Genomic DNA, 20,173 nt, shown 5'->3' with positions numbered 1-20,173 from the left:
AGACCAGCTTCTGGTAACTTCTGACTGCAGTGGTCTGTGAGTGCTGTCTGAGATCCATGGACACTGGGGCCTTGCATTCTCCCTGTCCCTCCCCTGCTGATCTCGAAAGGCACTGTCTTCTCAGTTCAGTTCAGTCGCTCAGTCATGTCCAACTCTTTGTGACCCCATGGGCTACAGCATACCAGGCTTCCCTGTCTATCACCAACTCCCAGAGCTTATTCAAACTCATGTCCATCAAGTCTATTATGGCATCCAATCATCTCATCCTCTGTTGTCCCCTTCGCCTCTTGCCTTCAATCTTTCCCAGCATCAGGGTCTTTTCCAATGAATTAGTTCTTCATCAGTGGCCAAAGTATTGGAGTTTTAGTTCAGTCCTTCCAATGAATATTCAGGACTGATTTCCTTTAGGATTGACTGGTTTGATTTCCTTGCAGTCCAAAGGACTCTCAAGAGTCTTCTCCAACTCTGCAGTTCAAAAGCATCAATTCTTCAGTGCTTCCCTGTAGCTCAAATGGTAAAGAATCTGTCTGTGATACAGGAGACCAGGGTTTGATCCCTGGGTTGGGAAGATCCAAGAATTGCAATCCACTCTAGTATTTTTGCCTGGATAATTCCACAGACAGAGAAGCCTGGTGGGCTACAGTTCATGGGGTCCAAAGAGTCAGACTTGACTGAGTGACTAACAGACACACACAGCTTTCTTTATAGTCCAATCCATACGTGACTACTGGAAAAACCATAGCTTTGACTGGACCTTTGTTGGCAAAGTAATGTCTCTGCTTTTTAATATGCTATCTAGGTTGGACATAGCCTTTCTTCCAAAAAGTGTCTTTTAATTTCATGGCTGTAGTCAGCACTGCAATGATTTTGGAGCCCCCCAAAATAAAGTCTCTCACTGTTTCCATTGTTTCCCCATCTATTTGCCATGATGTAATGGGACCAGATGCCATGGTCTTAGTTTTTTGAATATTGAGTTTTACACCGACTTTTTCACTCTCCTCTTTCACTTTCATCAAGAAGCTTTTTAGTTCTGTCTTTGCTTTCTGCAATATGGGTGGTGTCATCTGCATATCTGAGGTTATTGATATTTCTCCTGGAAATCTTGATTCCAGCTTCTGCTTCATCCAGCCTGGCATTTTGCATGAGGTACTCTGCATATAAGTTAAATAAGCAAGGTGACAGTATACAGCCTTGATGTACTCCTTTCCCAATTTTGAACCAGTCCATTGTCCCATGTCCGTTTCTAATTCTTCCTTCTTGGTCTGCATGTAGATTTCTCATGAGGCTGGTCAAGTGGTCTGGTATTCCCATCTCTTTAAGAATTTTCCACAGTTTGTTGTGATCCACACAGTCAAAGGCTTTGGCATAGTCAATAAAGCAGAAGTAGATGTTTTTCTGGAACTCTCTTGCTTTCTCTATGATCCAATGGATGTTGGGAATTTGATCTCTGGTTCCTCTGCTTTTTCTAAATGCAGCTTGAACATCTGGAAGTTGATGGTTCACTTATTATTGAAGCCTGGCTTGGAGAATTTTGAGCATTACTTTGCTAGCATGTGAGATGAGTGCAATTGTTGAGTAGTTTGAAAATTCTTTGGCATTGCCTTTCTTTAGTATTGGAATGAAAACTAACCTTTTCCTGTCCTGTGGCCACTGCTGAGTTTTCTAAATTTGCTGTCATACTGAGTGTAGCACTTTCACAGCATCATCTTTTAGGATTTGAAATAGCTCAACTGCAATTCCATCACTTCCACTAGCTTTGTTTATAGTGATGCTTCCTAAGGCCCACTTGACTTCACATTCCAGGATGTCTAACTCTAGGTAAGTGATCACACCATTGTGGTTATCTGGGTCATTAAGATCTTTTTTGTTTAGTTCTTCTGAGAATTCTTGCCACCTCTTCTTAATATCTAATTTAACTCAGATGACCATTATATCTACTACTGTGGGCAAGAATCCCTTAGAAGAAATGGAATAGCCCTCATAGTCACAAAAGAGTCCAAAATGCAGTACATGGGTGCAATCTCAAAAACAACAGAATGCTCTCTGTTTGTTTCCAAGACAAACCATTCAATATCACAGTACTACAAGTCTATACCCCAACCAGTAATGCTGAAGATGCAGAAGTTGAATGGTTTGATGAAGATCTACAAGACCATCTAGAACTAACATCCCAAAATGATGTCCTTTTCATCATAGGGGACTGGAATGCAAAAATAGGAAGTCAAGAGATACCTGGAGTAACAGGCAAATTTGGCCTTGGAGTACAAAATGAAGCAGGGCAAAGGCTAACAGAGTTTTGCCAAGAGAACTCTCTGGTCATAGCAAACACTCTTTTCCAACAACACAAGAGAAAACTCTACACATGGACATCACCAGATGGTCAATACCAAAATCAGGTTGATTATATTCTTTGTAGTCAAAGATGGTGACACTCTATACAATCAGCAAAAACAAGACCAGGAGCTGACTGTGGCTCAGGTCATGAAGTCCTTATTACCAAATTCAGACTTAAATTGAAGAAAATAGGGAAAACCAATAGACCATTCAGGTATGACCTAAATCAAATCCCCTACAATTATACAGTGGAAGTGACAAATAGGTTCAAGGGATTAGATCTGATACAGTGCCTGAAGCTCTATGAACAGAGGTTCGTGACATTGTACGGGAGGCAGTGATCAAGACCATCCCCCAGAAAAAGAAATGCAAAAAGGCAAAATGGTTGTCTGAGGAGGTCTTACAAATAGATGAGAAAAGAAGAGAAGCTAAAGGCAAAGGAGAAAAGAAAAGATCTACCCATTTGAATGCAGAGTTCCAAATAAGAGCAAGGAGAGATAAGCAAGCCTTTCTGAGTGATCAATGCAAAGAAATAGAGGAAAACAATAGAATGGGAAAGACTAGAGATCTCTTCAAGAAAATTAGAGAAACCAAGGGGACTGTCTCCTCAGCCACCTTCTAAAATCCAGAGCCTTGGGACTTCCTTTGTGGTCCAATGTTTAAGACCCCCCATGGCCAGTGCAGGGGGGCACATGTTCGATTTCTGGTCAGGATTCCGCATGCCACAGGGTGTGGCCACTATGTAAGTAAATAAATGAATGTTTAAAAAATAATAATAAAGCAAAATAAAATCTGGACCCCTTTTGCCCAGGTCCATTTTGCTCAGCTTGTGTAAGTTTTCTCTGTGCATGTTCCTTTACCAACTCTTTATTTGAAATGAAAATCACCATTCACAATTCAAAAGTGTGCATTGTCTCCCACTGGGGCCAAAGATGTAGACTGAAATGAGTTATTTAATGGTTTATACCTGTACTGTATATATGCTCTCCTTGTGGTGATAACATGGACACAATTTAAAAGACTCATCTATTCTTTTTACTCCTACATATTTTAAAAGTCTATCTCCCCCCCCCCCAAAATAGGCTATGATTTTGGATTGCAGTTTGTAAGAACTGGCAACTCTCTTGCTCAGAAAGATTCCCTGATTCAGTAATTGTTCTTGTCTTTTCTATTTTCTTGGTGATTTTTGACCAGAGGTTCCAATCATTCTCCTATTATATGCTACAACTGTGCTAAGTGCTGAAGATTCAGACACAATGCAGACAGAGTCTGTATTCTCAAAGAGTTCTTGCTGCTGCTGCTGCTGCTGCTAAGTCGCTTCAGTCGTGTCCGACTCTGTGCGACCCCATAGATGGCAGCCCACCAGGCTTCCCGTCCCTGGGATTCTCCAGGCAAGAACACTGGAGTGGGTTGCCATTTCCTTCTCCAATGCATGAAAGTGAAAAGTGAAAGTGAAGTTGCTCAGTCGTGTCCGACTCTTAGCTTCCCCATGGACTGCAGCCTTCCAGGCTCCTCCGTCCATGGGATTTTCCAGGGAAGAGTACTGGAGTGGGGTGCCAAGTTCTTAGGTAAGGACTAATAAACCCGGAAGTCCGTGTAATGAGTGCTGGAGCAGAACCAGTCAGAACAGATAAGACACATACATGAGGAAGCAGTTAATTCAGGGAAAAGCTTCACAGTGTGGGTGCCATTTGGCCTGGGCTTCCCTGGTGGCTCAGACGGTAAAGTATCTGCCTGCAATGTGGGAGACCCAAGTTCAGTCCCCGGGTTGGGAAGATTCCCTGGAGAAGGGAATGGCAACCCACTCCAGTATCCTTGCCTGGAGAATCCTGTGAACAAAGGAGCCTGTTTGGCTACTGTCCATGGGATTACAAAGAGTCATACGTGATTTAGCAACGGACAGTTTCACTTTCTTTCACTTTTTGAGGTTGAAGGACTTCCCAGGTGACGCCAGTGGTAAAGAACCTACCTGCCACTGCAGGAGACATAAGAGACACGGATTCAATCCCTAGGTTGGGAAGATCCCCTGGAGGAGGGCATGGAAACCCACTCCAGTATTCTTGCTTAGAGAATCCCATTGACAGAGGAGCCTGGAGGGTTACTGTCCATAGCTTCGCAAAGAGTCGGACGTCACTGAAGCGACTTAGCCGGAGGCAGGCTGAGAATGAAGCAGTGTTGAACACATGAAGGGAAGGGTATGACTTGCCAAAGAGCAGCGGGAGTAGAGGATTGGGAGCTGAGATTGCCCAGTTCTCTGAGAATGGCTGATGAGCTGATGCAGGTGGAGAGCAGGCTGCCTGATAAAGACTCTCGAAGGGCTCAGTGTAGAGGGGCTCTGTCCAGTCTTGATGCTCTGCTAAGATGGTTATACTTTATTCTGCATCTAGTAAAGAGCCATCAAAGGCTCTCTGGTGATGTTATAGACCAGCTTATCCTTAGGTGAGCTAAGTATGATGTAGGAGCCCCAAGGAACCCAACTAGAATGATAGGGACTTTTTTTCTTAATATATATCTATTTTAGAAAATTTGAAGAATATAGAAAAGAGGAAATAAATGAAAAAGTCACCTATAAATCCACTTCCCAGTAATACTCATTTTAAAGATTTTTGTGGATTTCCTCCATATAATATTTTCCTTTGCATAGAAAATATATGCATTTTACATAAAATTTGTTTTAAAATTTCAAACTACAGTTTTATATGTTTTAAAATTAGCATGATATTTTGAGCTTTTAATGTTATCATTGTTTTTCTGGAAAATTGGTGTTTTACAATGCAAAATGTTTGTTTTTAACAGACTTATCATAAAATGTAAAAATAATCCTCCATTTTTTTGACATTTAACATTTCACTTTTATGTTGTTAGTTTTCAATATTTGTCTTTAAGATAGCTTGCTGAACATACCAGTTAGTATTGTTAAAAATAACACATCAGTGATATTGTATAATTTTTCATTGATTCCACTGAAACAAGATAATAAATAAATGTTGTTTGTTCTGAATGGAAATGAGGCGTTTGCTTTGATGGTAGTGAGAGTAATTTGAGTTAGACATTAGAAAAGACTTTCTTACTCTAACAATGGGATACATATTTGTAACCATGGGACTCCTGAACCTATAGTCTCATTTTCTGGATAACTTAGAAGAGAAATAGCCAGGACCTAAGTACTTATCTTTCTTACCTGAATTGACTAGGATAGGTAGTGTCTTGTATATATATTTATAGTTTTGTTATCTTTTAAAATTTTACTTATCTATAATTTTGAAATTATAAAATGCAAATTTTGAGAAATTTTAACAGTTACATACTATGTTAGTCCATTCAGGCTACCATAACAAAAATGCCATAGACTCAGTGGCTTAAACAACAGAAATATATTTATCACACTTCTGGAGGCTAGAAAGTCCAAGATCAAGGTGCCAGCAGATTCTGTGTCTGGTGGGAATCCACTTCCTGGTTCACAGACGGCCATCTTTTTGCTGTGTCTTCACATGGTGGAAGAGGGCGAGAACTCTCAGGGGTCTCTTTTATAAGGGCACTAATCCCATTCATGAGGCCTCCATCCTCATTACCTAGAAGTGTTAGTCACTCAGTCATGTCCAACTCTTTGTGACTCCATAGACTGTAGCCTGCCAGGCTCCTCTGTCCAGGCAAGAATACTGGCGTGGGTTGCTATTTCCTTCTCAAGGGGATCTTCCCAACCTAGGAATTGAACCTGGGTCTCCTGCATTGCAGGCAGCTTCTTTACCATTTGAGCCACGAGGGAAGCCCTCATGACCTAATCCCTTCCCAAAGACCCCACCTCCTAATATCATCACATTGGAAATTATGATTTCAACATGTGAATTTGGGGGGACCACGAACATCCAGTCAATTACATATACTTATTGTAACCAGCCAGGTAATACAGAGGTATGTCAAACAGTTAATCTTTTCCCTGTCCAATCTCACCCTTTTGCAATAAATACCATTAATGATTTGGTGTGTATTTTTTCTCACCTTTCTCAGTACACTTAGAAACACACGGACATTCATGTTCACATATAAAAGGTATTTCTGTTGAGCAGAGTACTGTGTGCTGGATATTTATCCCAAGGGAGCAAAACACCACACACCAATACCAGGAGAGAACTTTAAACACTCTTGTCCATTGTATATTGATATTGGAGTTACCAAGGAAAATACAGCAACACAGTCAAGCACTCGATGGAACAGTGCTTTGCTTACATAGAAAGAGAGAAAGATCAGCTTCATTAGTGTGCCTAGGTCCCTCAGGACTAGCAAGTCCCCTCCCTCACCCAGGTAGACAAGGGCAATGGATCTTACTTACCCCTCTCCTTTCTACCACCATCAGCAATGGAGAGGAATGATCCCAACCCCACCCATGTGGAGTCTGAAATACTGAAAGTAGGGTGTGCTTGGAAGCCATTGCCACATGCTTAAGCAGAGCAAAAAAGCACCCACTAAGCCTGAGATAAGGAAAGAGATTCCCTTACGAGGTGATAAACCCCGCAGAGGCCATGTGGGCTCTTTATCTCTTGGTATGAAATACCCCAGGCCCAAGGCCCTTTCTTATTCTGCCAGATGGAGGTCTGAAGACCTCATTCTTGAGACTGCCTTTCCCAACAGTTTTTATTCTTCTTCCCAAATGGGTCATAGGCAAACATGACTCGGCAATTTGCTTTAACACATTTAGCAACATACAGTGAACCTTCCTCCTGGTCCATGCATGTTGATCCAATTCATTATTTTTAATAACTGAAAAATAGTACTCTGTGCGAGTGTCCTGTGCTTGTCTCTGACATTTCTATACTAATGAGCACCCAGGTTTTTTTTGTTTGTTTGTTTTCTACAGCTGCCAACAATGCTGATGTAAATATTTAATACCTGTTTTCTTAAGTCTTCTTTTTCTTCTGTAAGATTGATTCGCAGAAGTGGGAGGGCAGGGTCAGAGGGGCTCTCAATCAGTTGTCACAGTCTGGAAGTGAGTGACGTGGAGGAAGACCACGTAAGGTTGTTTCTCTACAACCTTATCAGCACAGGCTGTGCTCCCACATGCTGATTTTTTTTTTTTAATCTCTTAGATGAAAAATCATATGATTTTTCAATTTTAATTTGCATTTTCCTTCTTACCAGTAAGGTTATATTTTCATATTTTATTTAGCCATTGCATTTTCTTGTATTTAACTTGCCTTTATGCATGCTAAATCGCTTCAGCCGACTCTTTGCGACCCTGCAGACTATAGCCTGCCTGGCTCCTCTGTCCATGGGATTCTCCATACTGGAGCAGGTTGCCATGCTCTCCTCCAGGGGATCTTCCCGACTCAGGGAATCAAATCCCCATCGCTTCTGTCTCCTGCATTGGCAGGTGGGTTCTTTACCACTAGTGCCACCCAGGAAGCCCTAGACTTTCCTAGTTCTTGCATATTTTATTTCTGCTAAAGATTTCGTGATTCAGAAACACCTCTTTCTAGCTCCTTTAACATTTATTTTCCTTCTCAGATTTCAGGAGAACAGAGATTTTTCTCCTGGACATTGTCAATAGCAGCTATTTGAAATGCTAAAGTTTTAATAAGTGAAACTGGATAAATGTGAATGTTATTGAACTGATTGTTTAACGTAAAGGGAAGACTGCCTATACCTCTGACCAATGCTTTTTAAATGATCAGGCCTTGGAGTCAGACTGTGGTACCTGTAGCTGATTGTTTAAGAAGAAAGAGGGGAGAGAAAGGGAGACCAAGAGGAGGGATTTCTTTTTTAAAAAATGAGTGTTAATTTTTGTTGATGAGTTTGGATCCAGGATAGTTTATTACCCTGGGATTTTCATGTAATAGAAAAGAGAACATCTCCCTTCTTGTTCAAGGCAAAAATCTGAGGCTGGGTGTTAAATTTGGAGGATTTATCTTTTGTCAATTTTGATTTCTTTTTTCCAAATTCCAAGAGAGGCAAACTTGAATATGTATGTATGGGGCTGGGGGTTGTGAAATGAGGATGGGGATGCAAAAGAAAAGGATGGTTTAAAGGTTTAGATGGTCTACCTATTTGGGGTTTGTCTATACACACTCCTGCAATAGTTTTATTTTTCTGCATCAGTGTAGGAGTTTATTCAGAGAAGGAAGTTCCTAGAGTCTGTCCCACAGGAAGATTAGCTATTTTTGTTTTTCCACAACTATTTGTTTGTTTTTTTAGTCACAAATTTGTGGCTGCTGTGTTTTTATGACTGTGTTTTTGGGTTGCTTTGGTCTGAGTTGCAGATTTATCCACCATGCATCTATTTTGTGTGTGTTGAATTGTGCCTTTCAAGACCAGCAAATGATGGTTTGAAATGGGAAACGTATTCTAAGTGCCTTAATCTTATACTTGAAACACAGGCCATTGGAGAGCCAAGATGATTCACAATAAATATTTTATGTCTTTTCATTGAAAATTGACTTCAAGTTTTTCTCCGTGGTTTGGAGTGTGTTCACTTGAAATGCTTGTAAGCAACAGAAGCCATTGGTGTGAATAGGGCCATGTGACTGCAGGTGAGGCATAAAAGCTCAGGTCTGCATGGCTCAGATGCATTGTGATGCATGGTGGTCCCACGGGAGTGACATTCAGAAACAGCCCCTGGCAGAACGCATCTACCACATCAACTGTAAGGAACTTAAGCTTCTCTGTTGCTGGCTTTCATTTCAGAAAACCTGACTAACATCTTATGCTTGTTCCCTTGACCCACTTTTAAACATTTTTTTTTAAACTTTTTTTCTACAGTATTCACAGTTATCTTTTATCGATATATTCTAAAGAACATAAATTAACACTGATGTTGGAAAGTATAATACAACTATGTCCCGGGTGACAGGAAGAGAACCTTTCTACCACAAATGTTGCTGTTGTTCAGTCGCTCAGTCATGTCCGACTCTTTGCAGCCCCATGGACTGCAGCACATCAGGCTTCCCTGTCCATCACTATCTCCTGGAGTTTGCTCAGACTCATGTCCATTGAGTTGATGATGCCTTCCACCATGTAATGCTCTGTCATCCCCTTCTCCTCCTGCCTTCAATCTTTCCCAGCATCACGGTCTTTTTCAGTGATTTGGCTCTTCTCATCAGGTGGCCAAAGTCCTGAGTATATGTCTGTTTTCAGTTTGTGGGGATGTTGGGTAAGATCCTTCTGTGGATCTTACCAAATGGAGTTAACTTTCCTGGGTCACCCATCATGTCTTAAGGATCCTAATTCATCTTAATCTTTCTCATTTTACTTGTATCTTTTTCAAGGAAGTAGAAACTCAGAATTGTTTTATCTGCAATTATAGAGGTATAAACTCAGACAGAACACTGATAGAATGAAAGCTAGCCTCAGGTTTAACTTAGTTTTTGAGGGGACTAAATGCAGTAACAGAAATGGAGTGCTGGTACCAGGGCAGCTGATATATTGATGTGTGTTGATTGTTACTTCTCTGCCATGTTACTTACCACTTTTGTCAATGGCCATCACACTGGTTGTAAGTCTTTTTCATCTTATTGTCAACACCACAGAAAGATAGGTGTTCTCCTGACTGAACATTGGATTTAATGTATAGGCATTTGAATAGCACATATGTAAGGTCATGATAGCTAATTAAATTATTCCACAGATATTTATGGAGTACCAAATATTGAGTGAATAAAGTACCTCAGAATCTAATGGAGGAGAAAGACAATGAATCATACAGTTAAAATATGGCATAAGTGCTAAACATCTTGATGTCATCGAACTCTCTGTGTCCATCCCAGTGCTTACCAAATAATCCTTTGCTGTTCATTTGGTTTCTCAAATAGATATTGTTTTGAGAAAGTGAAGAGCACAGACTTTCCCGTTAGAAATTTGATGTACTTGACAATCTCCCAGAAAATCTGTTAGTAAAAGCTATCATCTAAGAGGGGGATTACCACAGTGTGAAATAGTGACATAAAATATCTGGACCTAAGAAAAACCTCAGATGACAGTTTGGAATCTGATATCACTCAAATATGCAGCCAAGCAGGTGATCCCAGCCTGAATGGCCAGCTAGTCTTTCACAATAATAATGGCCAGCTAGTCTTTCACACTGTACTTAATGCAATGACATTTCCTATAGTTAGCTCAGTAAAATGATGCCACAAAGCAAGCCACTCACATGGGCCTGGGAAGTGGCACTGTAGCCATAGGGTGAACAAGGCCTGTCTATCCTCAAGTGCCTGCAGTTTTCAGAGCCTTCAGGAGCACCCTGAAGATGTGGGTTGGCTGGGAGCCCAGAGGAGCCTGGGGTAAACGGGGCCAGTTCATGCCATCTGGGATTCTTATCCTGGGAAATGAGTAAGAGCCCTGGTCAGACTTTAGTCACAGAAATGATCATTTAGGTTTAAGTGCATCTTGGATTGATCTGAGCTCCTTGAAGATAGGCTGCCCTTCGGGGCTGGGAAATGCTTGTGTAAGCACTGAAGTGAAGTGAAGTGAAGTCGCTCAGTCATGTCCGACTCTTTGCGACCCCGTGGACTGTAGCCTACCAGGCTCCTCTGTCCATGGGATTCTCCAGGCAAGAGTACTGGAGTGGGCTGCCATGTCCTTCTCCAGGGGATCTTCCTAACCCACAGGTCGAACCCGGGTCTCCCACATTGGAGGCAGACGCTTTAACCTCTGAGCCACCAGGGAAGCCGCTGGATGCCATATACTTTCTGCTAACTTTAATTCTGTTGAATTTTGGTGACCTCATCAATACCCAATGCAAAGGTATGTTTTCTTACACAATCAGAAGACACCCACCTTGTACATATGCATGAGTGAGAAATGGAAGGAAATGTTTCCATACTTACGTTGATCTGTATCTGTAGTAGCATGTTACTTCCATCTCTAGCCAAAGTTAAATTTTGATCAGTCATAAATTTTTCTTTAGAGATGAATACATTTTAACTAGCATCTAACTGTGTGGGTTATCACCTAAATAGCATATTTTTTTAAAAAGCAGAAAGATGGAGTATAAGAATTTAATTTAGTCTTCTACAACCTCAGAAGCATCTTTAGATAAAATACTTAGTAAAAAGCATAAAGTCTTCCTTTAGTTAGCTGATTAGTAACTCTCAGGCTAAGCATTACAGAGATGACTTGTTTTAGTTACATTATTAAATGACACCAAAGCTTTAGAAAACAATGCTATTAATAGTGATGATTCATGTGTTCTTCATATTTTAAGGACACTAAACTTTTGCAAGACAGTGTCTGAAAAGTTTTCTTCATAAACTTGTTTAACTATAACTATAGTAATATATAGTATTGTGTGTTTTACTGCAATTTATAATGCAAATTATACTATAGCTTATACTCTATATATGCTATTTAGTAGCAATATGTAGAGCAGTATATATCATAAAATGTAGAGAAAGCAAAAAGGCAACATTTTAGATTAATTTAAGGCACACAACACATTAGCTTATTTTCCTAGTGTTGTTGGCAACTTGGTAGGATTCTCAGAAGAGAAACTGAAGAGGAAGGGGAGAGAGAATTTGGAGAAAGATGGGGTGGTATGAAAACAGGAATGACTAGAATATGACTGAGGGACATAGCATGTGACAGCCTGTTGGGTTTTGAAGCATTGGTGGGAAAATCTTAGGTAAGCTAGTTGGAATCATCACTTGTAGACTGCTGTAGATGGTTTTGAATGCTAGTATTAGAATTTTCAAATTTAGTTTAGAAACAAATCTCATCCACTTAATGTTTTTTAAACTAGTTTTGACATGATGAGAGTATTGTGTTCAAAATATTAATTTGAGTGTTGTGTAGGTTGAGTCATGGAGAAAGCCACTGAAAGCAAGGAGATAAAATTTAGCTGAGATTTAAATACTTTTGAGTGTGTAGTGATAAAAGCCTAAATCACAGTAAGCAGTAGGCACAGCAAGCAATATTGGGTTGTAGCAGTGAAACTTCAAAAGGATAGACAAATATGACGGATAATGAAGAGATATGCAAAGGGCATCGAGAAGACTTGATAGGATGTAGAAAACAAGCTTATGGTTATCAAAGGGGAAAGTGGGTGGGGAAGGATAAAACAGGAGTTTGGGACTAGCAGATACAAACTACTATATATAAAATAGACAGACAACAAGGTGCTACTATATAGCACAGGGAGCTGTAGTCAGTATCCCATAAGAAACCTTAATGGAAAAGAATATGAAAAAATCTATACATATATATATATATATATATATATATATATATATATATATATGGCATCCGGTCCCATCACTTCATGGGAAATAGATGGGGAAACAGTGGAAACAGTGTCAGACTTTATTTTTCTGGGCTCCAAAATCACTGCAGATGGTGACTGCAGCCATGAAATTAAAAGATGCTTGCTCCTTGGAAGGAAAGTTATGACCAACCTAGATAGCATATTCAAAAGGAGAGACATTACTTTGCCAACAAAGGTTCGTCACATCAAGGCTATGGTTTTTCCTGTGGTCATGTATGGATGTGAGAGTTGCACTGTGAAGAAGGCTGAGCGCCAAAGAATTGATGCTTTTGAACTGTGGTGTTGGAGAAGACTCTTGAGGGTCCCTTGCACTGCAAGGAGATCAAACCAGTCCATTGTGAAGGAGATCAGCCCTGGGATTTCTTTGGAAGGAATGATGCTAAAGCTGAAACTCCAGTACTTTGGCCACCTCATGCAAAGAGTTGATTCATTGGAAAAGACTCTGATGCTGGGAGGGCTTGGGGGCAGGAGGAGAAGGGGACGACAGAGGATGAGATGGCTGGATGGCATCACTGACTCGATGGACGTGAGTCTGAGTGAACTCCGGGAGTTGGTGATAGACAGGGAGGCCTGGCGTGCTGCGATTCAAGGGGCTGCAAAGAGTCGGACACGACTGAGCGACTGAACTGAACTGAACTGATACTTCAGTGAACAAAAAGAAGAGTTGATAGCTTGGTTTTCTATTCTAGGGTATTGGTTCAATAAGCATTCATTAAGCAACTCCTATACAAGAGGGTTTGGGAGATGAAAGCCCACCCTGGACTTTTTCCAGTGTTGGATGGTGGTGAGGCTGCATATGTTACAGCTACAGACTGTCATAGGCGACAGTCGGGGTTTATGTCTCACCCCTGCTCTCAAAGGCTGGAGATAGGTTACCCCCACCCAGTTCTGTCCTGCCTCAGGGCTCAGGCCTCGGTTTTAGGACGTGGCAGTGCAGAGGCCTCACTGTACTGCTGTTAGCATTTGAGGCCTCTGCCGAGACTACAAGGTGGTGCCTAAGAAACAATATTTTGGCTTCTTTGTGGAAGATTTAGTGAATCCTGTGGAAAGGATTCCAATGAATAAATTTGTTTTATAGCTTTAATTTCTGCCCTTCTCAAATTAATATGTATTAGGGGCTTTGTTCACTTAAAGATAATCATAAATCCAACAGGATTGAGATTAGCTCAGTTGTTTTTCCCTTAGGGAATAAGTGGAGATACTTTGAAGTTTTATGTTAAAAGAATGCCTAAAGCTATTTTTACCAAACATCCTAAAGAAAATGTGATTAAGTAATAAATATTGCAGTCTTAAATTTATTATTTAAAACATGGTTAATTTTCATTTGAGCTATTTTATTGAATTCTTTTTTTAAGTCTGTAGGATAGCTGTGTGTTCTTTTTGAAAATATACACTATTCTTCTTTGTTAGGCTAAATTTGTTTATTTCTGAATATTGGTGCAAACACACACATACCAGCAAGACTATTTTGCTTTTTAAGAGAAATTCTGTAACTTTTCTGTATTTGCCAGCAATTCAGGATATGATCACTCAACTGAAATCACAGTTCATAGTCATTTTAACTCATAGCTGTCTATACTGTTTCAATCATATACATGAAGCCACAACCTAATCCACTGACTCTTGAGAGTCCTTTGGACAACAAAGAGATCCAACCAGTCCATCCTAAAGGAAATCAACCCTGAATATTCATTGGAAGGACTGATGCTGAAGTTGAAGCTCCAATACTTTGGCCATCTGATGCAAAGAGCTGACTCATTGGAAAAGACCCTGATGCTGGGAAAAATTGAGGGCAAAGGAGAAGGGGAAGGCAGAGGATGAGATGTTTGGATGGCATCACCAACTCAATGGACATGAGTTTGAGGAAACTCAGGGAGATAGTGATGGACAGAGAAGCCTGGCATGCTACAGTTCATGGGGTCGCAAAGAGTCGGACATGACTTAGTGACTGAACAACAACAGCAATTCATTGGAGCATTTGACAAGGATGCATTAAAAGTGTGCTGATGCCAGTGGCTGGTTTCATTTCAAGACTAGAGGGGAGATATTTTAATCCAGAGCTCACTCTTGATTTGTGTTTACCAACATTTTGTTTACTATTCTTCAAATGGCTCTGAGATATAGAAGGGTTAGGAGTCAGACTAGCCTAAATTAGAGCCCAGTGACTTGTGACTGAGCCAGACTCCCAACCCAGGTCCTATGAGTGAGAGACCCCATTAGCAATGGCTGAGACCAGCCCACAATGACTTCTCAGTTGGATCTGGTTCAGTTTGTTGTCATTCAGCCCCATATGTGGGACTGACCCATCTGAGTCATTACCGGCCAGTGGTAGATACAGTGAAAGCAGGAAGATGCTAGCACTGGACAGGTATTTAGAGACCTACCTGCTTCCCCAGGATGTCACCTCGCCAAGGCAGAAGCATGAATCCTGCAGTAGAGTCAGACCTGTAGATATTTGTTACTTTTATTAAAACGAATCTGTATATTTTGTTGCATGTATTAAATGAAAGGAAATCAATCCCAAATATTCATTAGATGGACTGATGCTGAAGCTCCAATACCTTTGTCATCTGATGTGAAGAGCAGACTCATTGGAAAAGACCCTGATGCTGGGAAGGATTGAAGACAGGAGGAGAAGGGGACAACAGAGGACTAGATGATTGGGTGGCATCACCGACTCAATGGACATGAGTTTGAGCAAACTCTGGGAGTTGGTGAAGAATGGGGAAGCCTGGCGTGCTGTAGTCCATAGGGTCGCAAAGAGCTGGACATGACTGAGTGACTGAACAACAATTAAATGAAAGTAAAACGGTCATCTTTGTGTGCAAAGTACTCCACAGCAGGACCACAAGATTTATTCACACTACATCTTGGTGTACATACATGTGCTCCATTTTGTTTTTTAAACCTATCCCTGATCTATACCTGTATCCCTACCACCCTTGGGCTTTGGATAGTGTGGAAGAAGAAGTGGTTTAGTCCATTCCAGTACAATCATTTTTAAAGCCCCTTTAAGTAATACTCAATTTCTCAGTAAAAGTACCCTTGAGCTCAGAATTCTCCTTTTATAGCTGCCCTTTCCCTTGTCCCAGCTAAGAGGGTGGCTAGTATATGGAAGCAGGAAGGCCCATGTAGTGCCTTGTATTCTGCACTGGCTCTTTGGGCAGCTGGGACCATGAAGTCTTCTGCTGCTGCTGTTTCCTGCAGATATTGCTTGTGATCTTGTCTTCCTCACCTGAGTTTGGGCCCAATAGCCCTTCCAGGCTGATTCAGCCTCACTTTGGCACTCACTGGTGTCAGATCTCTCTACCTTCTCCATCCAGACCTCTGGCCAGAGCCAGGACCCTCCACTCCGGCTGCAGGACCCCCACCCCTGGCCAAGGTGGCAAGTTTCTCCCTAAGTACGACAGGTATTCTGGATCCCATGCATGGTTACCTGACTGCAGAAGATTGAATTAGGAAACTAAACACAGGGGTCAATCTGCCCCACCACCCAGCACCTGAGCAGTTTACAGAGATGTGGCTGCGTTCCAGGTTGGTATGGGACAATCTGAAACATTTATTTTTTCTAGACATCTCACCCCAAAATAAAAGGAGAGTGGGGGCAGTCTTCCTGTATCAGTCAGGGACCAGGAAAGAACTTGATGGATGGCATGCTCAGAAAAGGTGCCTGGTTTAAAAGGGTTTAATGAAGGAACTATTAGAAAGATAGGAAGGATTAAGGGAAACGAACAGGGGATGTTGTAGTTCTTCAGAATGACAGCAGCAGGAAATCAATACAGTCCCTAAGCTGGAGGAGAGGTCAGGGTTCTAGGAACTAGACGAGAGCTGAGCTGTAGAAGAAAACTGCCTGACAAAAGCTGTAGTCTTTGGTGGTGAAAAGCTGATTCAGTGTTTTGATATACTGAGCCAACTCATTGGAAGAGACCCTGATGCTGGGAAAGACTGAGAGCAGCAGGAGAAGGAGACAACAGAGGATGAGATGGTTGGATGGCATCACCGACTCAATGGACATGAGTTTGGGCACACTCTGGGAGACGAAGGGCGGGGAAGCCTGGCGTGCTGCAGTCCATGGGGTCACGCAGAGTCGGACATGACTGAGTGACTGAACAACAAATACTCCATTTAAAGTTATTATAAAAATATTGGCTGTGCTTTACAATATATCCTTGTATCTTATTTATTTCAGATAGTACTTTGTCTCTCTTAATCCTCTACCCCTATGTTTTCCCTTGCCGATCCTTCTTCCCACTGGTAACCAACAGTTTGTTCTTTATGTCTGTGAGGCTGTTTCTGTTTTATTTGTTTGTTTTTTTAGATTCTACATTGAAATGATAACAAACAGCATTTGTCTTTCTCTGTCTGACTTATTTCACTAAGCATAATACCCTCTGGGTCCATCCACCTGTTGCAATGTCTTCTCTATTCTTTCATTTGTTGAGGGACCCTTAGACTGCATCCATATCTTGGTTATTATAAATACTTATGCTATGAATATTGGGGTACATATATCTTTTCAAATCAGTGCTTTTGTTTTCTTTGGGTAAACATGCATAAGTGAAATTGATGGATCATACAGTAAATCCTATTTTTGGCTTTTTGAAGAACCTCCATACTGGCTTTCCATAATGGCTGCACCAATTTACATTCCCACTAACAGTGCACAAAGATTCCCTTTTCTCCTCATCAGCATTTGTTATTTGTGGTCTTTTTGACAATAGCCATTCTGACAAGTGTGAGGTGATATCTCATTCTTCATCTTATCCCTCCTTTCTTTCAAGATTTTCCCTTTTTTGTGTATCTTAAGAAATACTTTCTTACCTACTGCTGCTGCTGCTGCTGCTAAGTCACTTCAGTCGTGTCCGACTCTGTGCGACCCCATAGACAGCAGCCCACCAGGCTCCCCCGTCCCTGGGATTCTCCAGGCAAGAACACTGGAGTGGGTTGCCATTTCCTTCTCCAATGCATGAAAGTGAAAAGTGGAAGTGAAGCTGCTCAGTCGTGTTCGACTCTTTGAGACCCCATGGACTGCAACCCACCAGGCTCCTCTGTCCGTGGGATTTTCCAGGCAAGAGTACTGGAGTGGGGTGCCATTACCTTCTCTGCCTTTCTTACCTAGAAGTCCATAAATATGAAGTCCCATATTGTCTTGTAAAATATTTATAATTTAATATTGGTGAATGGTGTGAGGGTGTCCCATTTTTTTAAAATATGGGTAACAAGTTATTCCAGTAGAATGTATTGTATGACCTCCCTTTATGTGGAGAAGTATAAATGCCAGCGCTGTCATAATTCATGTCATAAATAAAGCTTCCCTATATGTGTGTGCCTGTGTCCTATGCCCTAGAGAACAATGCATTTGTGTTGACCAGATGCTGACAAACTCCATAGGGAACCTCTTTATTTTTTTGCTAATAAAGCATTTTGCTCACATGACAAGTCAGAAGTCCCTCGACAATCTGTGGCACAATGGTGTCACCAAGAACCCAGGCACTTCCCACGCCCCTTACCAAGAGTCTGTGTGGTCATGATGTTTCCTCACTGCTGCAGCTGTTCTAGGCTTCATATCTGTATATTTCCATTACCAAAGTCAAAAATAGTTTTATTTAATACCTCTAATCTCAAGGTTTGTTTGTAATGATGCTTCCAGTGGAGGTGATGGAATTCCAGTTGAGCGATTTCAAATCCTAAAAGATGATGCTGTGAAAGTGCTGCAGTCAATATGCCAGCAATTTAGAAAACTCAGCAGTGGCCACAGGACTGGAAAAGGTCAGTTTTCATTCCAATCTCAAAGAAAGGCAATGCCAAAGAGTGTTCAAACAACCGCACAATTGCACTCATCTCACACGCTAGCAAAGTAATGCTCAAAATTCTCCAAGCCAGGCTTCAACAGTATGTGAACCGTGAACTTCTAGACGTTCAAGCTGGTTTTAGACAAGGCAGAGGAACCAGAGATCAAATTGCCAACATCTGCTGGATCATCGAAAAAGCAAGAGAGTTCCAGAAAAACATCTACTTCTACTTTATTGACTATGCCAAGGCCTTTGACTGTGTGGATCACAACAAACTGTGCAAAATTATTCAAGAAATGGGAATACCAGACCACCTTACCTGCTCCTCAGAAATCTGTATGCAGGTCAAGAAGCAACAGTTAGAACCAGACATGGAACAACAGACTGGTTCCAAATCGGGAAAGGAGTACGTCAAGGCTGTATATTGTCACTCTACTTATTTAACTTATATGCAAAGTGCATCATGCGAAATGCCAGGCTGGATGAAGCACAAGCTGGAATCAAGGTTGCTGGGAGAAATATCAATAACCTCAGATGTGCAGATGACACCACCCTTATGGCAGAAAGTGAAGAATAACTAAAGAGCCTCTTAATGAAATTGAAAGAGGAGAGTGAAAAGTTGGCTTAAAACTCAACATTCAGAAAACTAAGATCATGGCGTCTGATCCCATCACTTCATGGCAAATAGATGGGGAAACAGTGGAAACAGTGAGAGACATTGTTTTTTGGATTCCAAAATCACTGCAGATGGTGATTGCAGCCATGAAATTAAAAGATGCTTGCTCCTTGGAAGAAAAACTATGACCAACCTAGACAGCATATTAAAAAGCAGAGACATTATTTTGCCAACAAAGGTCCATCTAGTCAATGGTTTTTCCAGTGGTCATGTATGGATGTGAGAGTTGGACTATAAAGAAAGCTGAGTGCCGAAGAATTGATGTTTTTGAACTGTGGTGTTGGAAAAGACTCTTGAGAGACCCTTGGACTACAAGGAGATCCAACCAGTCCATCCTAAAGGAAATCAGTCATAAGTATCCATTGGAAGGACTGATGCTGAAGCTGAAACTCCAATACTTTGGCCACCTGATGGGAAGAACTGCCTCATCGGAAAAGACCCTGATGCTGGGAAAGATTGAAGGCAGGAGGAGAAGGTGATGACCGAAGGTGAAATGGTTGGATGGCATCTCCAACTCGATGGACATGAGTTTGAGCAAGCTCCAGGAGTTGGTGATGGACAGGGAAGCCTGGCATGCTGCAGTCCACGGAGTCGCAAAGCGTCGGACATGACTGAGGACTGAACTGAACTGAACTGATCTCAATGTTCCTTTGGATCACCTGAGGATGTCATGAATTCTTGGGGGAGGCTCTATTGGTCTGTCCATTCTGTGCTGAGGGTCAAGGCAGGTGATTTGCCTTGTAGATCCCTGTGGGGATGAAGGGTATTTATTTCTAGTTCACCTTACTCTTAGGGTGTAGCCCTGTGGGGACGTAGATTTATGGAGGGGTCTCTTCATAAAACCCTCTCCCTCAATAGTCCTGGGCTTTGTCCCCAGTCATCTGCATCCCATGGGACAGTGGAAACCGAGGCTGGGATTCATCTCGGTGGCAAATGTAGAACTAATGAAAACTCGTTTATATCTATAGCTTCCCACTTTCACTTAACTTTGGGCGATTCTTAGTATTCTTCACTTTCTTGGCAGCTCATTGCACATTTAGAATGATTTTCTTCTGGAATTTTTAGTTGTTTTTCAGAGAGAGGGTCGATCAGAGTATCTAGTCTTTCAGACTGTGGAACTAG

General features: G+C 41.4%; 1 protein-coding gene across 3 annotated transcripts in view; it reads left to right on the top strand.

The window, feature by feature from the left end:
• The window catches only part of TPD52L1 (TPD52 like 1), a 90,240-nt gene that overhangs the window by 39,690 nt on the left and 30,377 nt on the right, over nucleotides 1–20,173 (top strand). The gene's annotated exons all lie outside the window — the stretch shown is intronic.

Source organism: Bos mutus, chromosome 9 (genome assembly GCF_027580195.1).
Source record: "Bos mutus isolate GX-2022 chromosome 9, NWIPB_WYAK_1.1, whole genome shotgun sequence".
Classification (NCBI taxonomy): domain Eukaryota; kingdom Metazoa; phylum Chordata; class Mammalia; order Artiodactyla; family Bovidae; genus Bos; species Bos mutus.
Note: the sequence above shows the minus strand (reverse complement) of the source record. Positions and strands in the feature narration are given on the sequence as shown.